General features: G+C 51.5%; 1 long non-coding RNA gene across 2 annotated transcripts; it reads right to left on the reverse strand.

Annotated features, from left to right (window-relative positions):
- Window positions 1–72: 72 nt before the first annotated feature.
- On the reverse strand, window positions 73–5129 carry LOC130837134 (uncharacterized). Of its 2 annotated transcripts, none has more exons than XR_009049253.1 (3): window positions 5008–5129; window positions 3452–3558; window positions 73–1073 (listed from the first exon to the last, which is right to left on the reverse strand). It is a non-coding gene; the product is annotated as an uncharacterized LOC130837134 (long non-coding RNA). The 2 variants fall into 2 exon arrangements; XR_009049254.1 differs by lacking the exon at window positions 73–1073 and adding an exon at window positions 2619–2912.
- Window positions 5130–6739: the final 1610 nt, after the last annotated feature.

Here is a 6739-nt window from a genome sequence, read left to right on the forward strand (position 1 = left end):
ACACAAGCCAATCAAATGCAGTTTCCTCAGGGTTGGTAAGGGCTGGAAACTGAAGCAAAGTGTGACAGCAATAATTGATAAACACACATGCACACACAATGAAAAAGAACTGTTCTTTTACCAAATATAAAATAGATAAACAGAGCCTTCCCTGGTGGTCCAGTGGTAAAGACTCTGCCTTCCAATGCAGGGGGCGTGGATTCCATCCCTGGTCTGGGAACTAAGATCCCACACGCTGTGCAGCAAGCCACAAAAAATACATAAATTTTATTTTTTTTTCTATTTATTTTTTGGCTGTGTTGGGTCTTTGTTGCTACACGTGTGATTTCTCTAGTTGTGGCGAGTGGCAGCTACTCTTCACTGAGGTGCGTGGGCTTCTCATTGCGGTGGCTTCTCTTGCTGCGGAGCACAGGCTCTGGGCGCACAGGCTTCAGTACTTGTGGCTTGTGGGCTCTAGAGAGCAGCCTCCGTAGTTGTGGCGCATGGGCTTAGTTGCTCCTCGGCATGTGGGATCTCTCTGGACCAGGGCTCGAACTCATGTCCCCTGCATTGGCAGGTGCATTCTTAACTACTGCGCCACCAGGGAAGCCCACATAAATTTTAAAAAATAAATGTGTTTTTAAAAATAGATAAACAAGGATTTACTATATAGCACAGGGAACTATATATCTTTTAATAATCTATAATGGAAAAGAATCTGAAAAAAAAATATATATATATGCATAACTGAATCACTTTGCTGCACATTTTGCTGTCTAGGCATGTAAAAGCCTGGACCAGTCCCCTTGTACCCAACAGACACAGAGGCATGACCCCCTGCCATGATGAGGTGGACGCCGAGGGCACAGGCGCAGGCCAGGGCACCTGTTGGGTAAGAGAGGGCTAGTTCCTGAGGATTCTGTCAGCCAGCAGGGCCTCTCAAGTAACATGTCATGTGCCCAGAAATCGAGTAAAATGCTCCACAAAGAAGAGCTGTAGAAGGATCTAGAGGCAATAGGGCCAAAGGTGACTTCAACACAGAGGAGAAAACACCTGATGATTATCTTTAGGACAATATGGAAGACAGCAGACCCCTGAAATACAAAGCAGGCAATTATTTTTAGAAACGAGAACTTGAATCAAAAATACATTCTGAAAATCTAAATTATAAAAAATTCCGGGAATTCCCTGGTGGCACAGTGGTTAAGAATCCGCATGCCAATGAAGGGGACACCGGTCTGAGCCCTGGTCCAGGAAGATCCCACATGCCCCGGAGCAACAAAGCCCATGCGCTACAACTACTGCATCTGTGCTCTAGAGCCCTCGAGCCACAACTATTGAGCCCACATGCCACCACTACTGAAGCCCACGTGCCTAGAGCCCATGTTCCGCAACAAGAGAAGCCACTGCAATGAGAAGCCCATGCACCACAATGAAGAGTAGCCCCGGCTCTCCACAGCTAGAGAAAAGCCTGTGCACAGCAATGGAGACTCGATGCAGCCAAAAATAAACTAATTAAATAAGTTAAAAATAAAAAAGCTTAATGATCTTAAAAAATAAATACATTCATTTAAAAAATTTTTTTAAAAAATAGAAAGACAGAAATGCTCCACACCAATGGGCTAATCAGTAAAAACCAATATATAGTCACAAGGAGATCCATTTCAGACACTTGAGAAAATTAAGCTGGATTCTCCAAGTGTTGCCGAGAAAAACCTGGCCTCTCTTCACTGACACAGCATAGAAATACGGAGACAGAGCTTTGGAGGAATAGAAAGGAACAGCTTTATGACTTTGCCAGGCAAAGGGGGAACACAGTGGCCAGCGCCTCAAGAACTGGGCCCCCCTCTCTGGGGACTAGGGAGAGGGCTTAGAGTTGGGGCTCGTGGTCAGGGGTAGGCGATAAGGATCAAGGCAGTCACAGTCCTGCATTCTTCTGATGGGCGGGTGGTGAGGTAGGTAGAAGTCAGCATCATCCACCTTCAGGCCCAACTGGTCTGGGGTCTGCATGCTTGTGGGCGGCACACCCTCCTTAATCATGAACTTCTCGCACCTGGAGGGGGTTTCAACTTCTGCAAAATAGCTCCGAGGTAATGTGCGTATTGCTGCTGGGGAAACAGGACCTGCCCCAAGGCGGCTCGTGCCTGTTTCTCCCAGGTCTTGAACATTCCCTCCCTGCATTAATGAACAACTGCTTGAATCTGCCTCAGGGAAGGTCATGGAGGCTGAACGAAGGCTCTTTTCCTATAATCAAAGAAATAGGGGACACGGAAAGGCTCAGCCCCACAGGGCCCTGCTATGTATCACAAGTGCTGCAAGTGGCGTGGAACAAACACTCAACTCCAGGCCTCCGTCTGCACTTCCTAGTATTTTGAAAACATCTATCCCCTACAACCTGGCAATTTTTGTCCATGAGTAAAAAACCTGTGATCCATTTGACCCTGGAGACAAAAGGGAGAGTATAACAGCATTGGTGACAAATCATAAATTAACATGAGACAGGACCTCCCTGGTGGTCCAGTGGTAAAGAATCCACCTTCCAATGCAGGAGACGCAGGTTCGATCCCTGGTGGGGGAACCGTTACCGTAATAACGGCTACTCTGTACACCGAGGCCTAACAGAAATACCTAGGCAGAGATTTTGGAGGAAGAGAGAGATGGCTTTATTTTTCTTTGCCAGGCAAAGGGAAGACACAGCAGGCTAGTGCCTCAAGAACTGTGCCCCGCGTCCTTGGGAGTCGGGGAAGATTTTATACGTGGGGCTTGCAGTCAGGGGTATGCGATAAGGATCTAGTTGGTGGAGGTCTGGCATTATTCTCTTTTCCCTTTGCAGTATTTCAAAAGTCATAGCAGGCGTCAGCACACCCAGTGACTGGGGTCTGGCAGTTTGTGGATTTCCTTTGTCTATGGTTTGTTGCCTGGGGACCTCCTTTCTGAAATGCAAAACAACCTATATGAATGATTTTGTTACCAGGAAGTAGCAGGGCTAGGGAGTGAGAGGCAGGATGCAACTCCCACAGAGTTAAGTAACAGGGAGTTGGCTCTGTGAAGTAAAAATCTAGTTAGTACAGATTAGTGACAGCTAAAGTAAAACAAGGAATGATTAACCCTTTCAGGCCAGGTCATTTTTCTCCTCTAGCCTGTTCCACGTTGTCTTTGTCTTTCCTCTTGCTCTCAAGAGGAAAAAGAACAGTCACTTCTATTTGCACTGCAACAATCTCCCCCACTCATAGTTTATTCCCTCCACATCAATGGAGAAACTCACTTTGATTTGTATTGCAACAGAACTAAGATCCCACATGCCACGGAGCACCTAAACCCACGTGCCATAACTAGAGAGAAGCCTGTGCGCAGCAACCAAGAGCCCTCACAGGCCAAAATAGAACATCTGAAAAATTATTAAACTAAAAAATAAATTAACATGAGACAACCATAATAAGCACAGTCACAAGGACTGGATGGAGGAGGTTACCGGGTGACCCGCTTCCTCTGACAGCAGCACGTCTGAAACAGACTGGGACTCAGAGCCACGCGGAGCCTTCCACTGGACGTCACTGGTGTGGGGCGGGTCACATTCATCTATTGCAAATTCAGCAGAAGCAAAATTAAATCAAACACTGCTCGGTGATGAAAGACAGGTGTAAAGCTGCAAAGAGTAACAAAAAGACCAGAAGAACTGTCACCCTGGGGGCTGCCTGCTGGGAGATAAAGACGTTTATTGGACTTGTCTGTGGCTTTTGCTATACCTTGTCTCTCCGAGTTACAATTCTTTGCTGTTCACGAAAAAAAAAATTTTTTTTTGATGGCAAATAATTGCCTTATATTTTTAAGGTCAACAGTCGTTTCTTACCCAAGTCAGGGGCCCTCCGCACCCCCACCCCTACCCCAAGAAACACGGAGCTGCAGAACAAGCCCCTTCAGACCTGGACCAAGGATGCGCGGACCGGGGTGGGGGCGGGGCGGCAGCGACAAACAGCCTTGCTCTCAAGTTCCTCACAAAGAACAGAAAAGAAAGCCCTTTGCAGTGGGTTAGAGCCGTTGACACTGACTCATCCTCAGAACACTCTTTAGATTTTTTTACACAAATGTCTCCCACATTGCAATTCTTCAGACCCCAAAGTTCTTTGTTCTTTGCAGCCTAAATACAGATTTTCCACATGCAACAGGAGAACCTCCTGAGTCAGCAGCCCAGTGGGCAAGGTCACTGTGGATCGGTGACTTTTTTTTTTTATTTTTTGGCGGCGGGGGGTGCCAGATATTAGTTCCCGGACCAGGGATGAAACCCGAGCCCCTGCAGTGGAAGCGCAGTCTTCACCGTTGGACCGCCAGGGAAGTCCCTGGATCGCTGCCCTTTGTTCGAACACAGAGACACTCTGTGACGTCCCTGCGTGCAGAGAAGGGGCCTGCGTGGGTTCTCCCTTGATACCCTCCCCCCACCCCTCCATGTCCGGCCCTGCCAACTTCTCCGCATCCCATTCCTTACCCCACATCATCAGCCGCACCCCCACAAGCCCCTGAACTTTGGGGCGCACCCAGGGAACACTGAGGTTCAGAACAAACCCCTGGTCCGCTTCTCAAGAGTATGGGCCCCCCCAGGGGGCCCCGTCCAGTCCAGCCACGTTGACCCGCAGTCTGCGCGCCGTCCCCGCTCGCCCAACTTCCCTCCCCACGCAGAAAAAGTGGGAGAGCCTGCCACATCTCTGAGATGCGCACCTCGGCCCTGTCGCAGCAGGATCTGCAGTGTCCTTAGTCTCTCACCATCCCTGGACTGGACCTGATGCGTCAGCTCCAGGGCGCATGTCCCTCAGCGCCTGGCCATCTTTTCCTGCCTCAGACCCCCGCTCCGCCAAGGACTCGGTCAAGGCGGCTGGACCATAACCAGCGGCTGAGGGCTGACACTCGAGTCCGGACCTGAGGTCAACACGCCGGGTCCGCACCGCGCGGCCAAGGGGGAGACCGGTGTGTGGACCCCGGGGTGGGCAGTTCGAACCAGCTTTTCCCTTCCAGGGCCCCGAGCCGTGCACTCACCATCTCCGCCTCCTTCCGGGCTCTCCGGAGTGTCCTCGGGGCGACCCTGCAACCTGCGCAGGTGAGAGCGCCGGGAACGCGATGCCTGAGGCCGCGCGGGGCACGTTCTCACCAGCGCAGCGGCCGAGGAGAGAAACGCCCACGGGGCTGGGAACGTGCCCGCCGCGCGCCCTCATTGGGCGGCTCTCCGGGGCCCGCGCCCTGATTGGACGGCACTCCTGGCCCCGCCCCATCCCCGCCCCGCAGGACCGCCCTCCTGGTCCCATTCTACCCGGATCGCTGGTTGTCCGCACTCCGCCCCGTCGCCGCTGACTGGACAGTTCAACCAGACCACGCCCCTGCTCCTGAGTGACAGGCCACGGGGACACGCGTGGCGGATCCGCCTGCGTGGGACTTGGGCTCCCCGTTTGGCCGACCCTGTGGCATCTGCGCGCAGCTGGGCGGCTAAGTCCAGACTCAGTGTCCCCGTGGGCCGCTCCATATCCGGAGGGAGGATGGGAAAAGGAGGGACACAGGGTTTGGGAACCCCCAGAGTCAGACCCCGGCGAGGGCCGAGGCCACCGTGGAAATGTTCCCTTTAAGAACAAAGACTCTCAGTTACAAGCACCGAGGGCAAGGCAGGTTCGCGTTAGATTTTGACGTGTGACATTTGACACGGGAAAGCCCCGCCCTTCATCCCCTCCCCCACCTCTGGGGCTTGAGAGCAGCAACCAGAGGGCCAGGGGCCTGAGGAAACCCCGCACCTGAGACTGGAACTTGAACCCAGGAGTCGGGAACCCACGTGCTGGGGACCCACGCTGCCGGGACTGGAGCCCTGCCAAAACCCTGACTGGGACTGGAACCCACCGTCTTGTAATGTAGAATCACTCACTTGGTGTCTAGACTTACTGGGGCTCAGGTTCTTCACGTCTCATTGCAGACAGAATTCAGTGAGAGCGAGAGTGATAGTTAAGAAGTGGATTTATTGAGAGAGAAACGCAGTCCACAAAGTGTGGGCCACCTCAGAAGGTGAGAAAGGCACCAGGGTATCACGGGTTGTCAGTTTTCCTAAGGGCGGGTAATTTCATAAGCTAATGAGTGGGTGGACTATTCCAGCTATTTCAGGAAGAGGCAGAGATTTCCAGGAAATGGGCCATCACCCACTTTTTGACCCTCACGGTCAGCCTTGGAACTGTCATGCCGCCTGGAACTCGATTTGTCCACCATCATGGACCCATCTGGTTCCAATCAGTTTCTGTCATGTCCTCGTGCTATGTCATTCTTTCAAAGGTTGTGCCCTGCCCCCTTCCCTCCTGTTTCACTCCCCACCCCCACCCCCGTGGGAAGTCGGACCCGAGGCCCCAGTCTCCCTGCAGGACTGGTCTCAGCTGCCACGGTTCTCAGGTGTGCGTTTTAGACTACAAGGAAATGGTTTTTAGATCTGAGTGTCGCTAGAAAATTTTGAAATATAAAAAGGCTGTGATAGGGCTTCCCTGGTGGTGCAGCGGTTAAGAACCCGCCTACCAATGCAGGGCACACGGGTTCTGTTGCAACACAAATAGAAGTGATTGTTCTTTTTCCCCTTGAGAGCAAGGAAAACAAAGAGAATGTCAAACAGGCTAGAGGAGAAAGACCACCCGGCCTGAAAGAGTTAAGCATTCCTTGTTTTACTCTAGTTGTCACTGATCTGTAGTAATGAGATTTTTACTTGGCAAAGTTGACTCCCTGATACTATACAAATTACACGCTGGCA

This window comes from Hippopotamus amphibius, chromosome 15 (assembly GCF_030028045.1).
Source record: "Hippopotamus amphibius kiboko isolate mHipAmp2 chromosome 15, mHipAmp2.hap2, whole genome shotgun sequence".
NCBI classification, from domain to species: Eukaryota; Metazoa; Chordata; class Mammalia; order Artiodactyla; family Hippopotamidae; genus Hippopotamus; species Hippopotamus amphibius.